A 1,637-nucleotide genomic window follows, 5' to 3' on the forward strand; every position below is an offset into this window, starting at 1 on the left:
AAAAAAAAGCCTGTGCAGTTTTTCACATGGCTCAACAGAGCTACCATATGACACAGTATTTCTAGTGCTAGGTATATGCCGAATGAAGTGAAAAACACATGCTCACATTCCATGACAGCCAGGAGGTAGAGACAACACAAGCATCTATTAGGAATGAATTTTTTTAAAATGTAGCTTATCTATAAAATAAACTATTACCATGAAAAGACAGATCTACTAAAGCATGCTAACACATAGATGAACACTTTAAACATGATGTCAAAAAACTCAGTAAGTACACATACGTACACACACACACACACACACACATACACACATTTCTATTCATTATGGAGTATATGGAATAGATGCTTTGTATAGACAGAAAGTTGCTTGGTAGTTACTTAGGGATAGGGATCATGGGTAATACAAATACATTATCAAAAAGGGTACTGGCCTTTTTTTGAACTGATGAAAATATTCTAATATTGACCATGATTTTTATTTATTTTTAATTTTTTCCCATAATTTTATTGAGAAACAAATAGCGATGAGACAGTTTCAAATCAAATTGGTAGGACAGTTCCAATAATTAACACATTGTATACATTCTTCCTAGTGGTTATTTGCTGTAAAAGATGCGGACATGATGTCCTATTTACAAACACTATTAGAACAAATCCCTCTATTCATTAAGAGAATGTAACTATATATCTAGTCTAATCATTTTGAATACACAGATACAAAATGATTTTTATCAATGAAGATATAAAAATCCATTACACTGTACACTTGGAATGGCCAAGTTATATGGCTTGTGATGATTTCAGTAATCTTGTTACAAAAAAATAAAGCATAAAACTATGAGTATATTTTTCATGAAGTTACCCTGAAGGATTTGGTGTTCCCTGGAGGGTGATCAAGCCTCCAGCCTCAGCTGCACATGGCACCCACAGGTGCTCCTAAGACTTTGCTCTGAGCCCTGTACCCTCTGCTCCCCAGAGAGCACTATTTGGCACCCACACATCTTAGCAGGAGAAGGTGCACATGCAGGCCCTACCTGATGTCTTCCTTGAGTCCACCAAAGTGAAAGCCATGACCTCAACTTCTGCTTGGCCTGGGCCAGTGCAGGTCCAGTCTTCCTCCAGGCCCTGGCCTGCCATGGTATCACTATCGGCAGCCCTGGCTTTTCAAGGCTGTCCTTGGTGCTCTGTGAACACATTCACAGGCCTTTTCCAAGGTTGTCTCCCAAGTGAAATTTTTCCTGAAGGAAAAAATTCAAGATGCTTTAGCAACTGGTTTATTTTCCATAGAATGTTCAATGCTACCATTTTAAACAGATAAGTCTTAAGTTTCCTTCAAACTGGTTCTCATTCAGTTGGGCAGTAGGAATTGCTGCCAGCTCCACCTCTGCCATCCCACTTGGAGCTTCCCTGGTGGAAGGCAGTGACCTCCGAGTCAGTTCCCCTGCATCTCCCCTTCCATGGTTTCCTGGCAGCATGGTGCCCAGAAGATCTTTTAGTGCGCATGGTGGGCCACCACCTTCTTTGATCCCTTGAAGCCATACCAGTGCTCATGGGATTTACACGGCACCCCTGCCCACCACTCCTCCCTCCTTTGCTGTCTGCCTTTGCTCCAGTGTCACATGGGTCCTTGAT

Source organism: Octodon degus, unplaced genomic scaffold (assembly GCF_000260255.1).
Source record: "Octodon degus isolate 3935 unplaced genomic scaffold, OctDeg1.0 scaffold00010, whole genome shotgun sequence".
NCBI lineage: Eukaryota > Metazoa > Chordata > Mammalia > Rodentia > Octodontidae > Octodon > Octodon degus.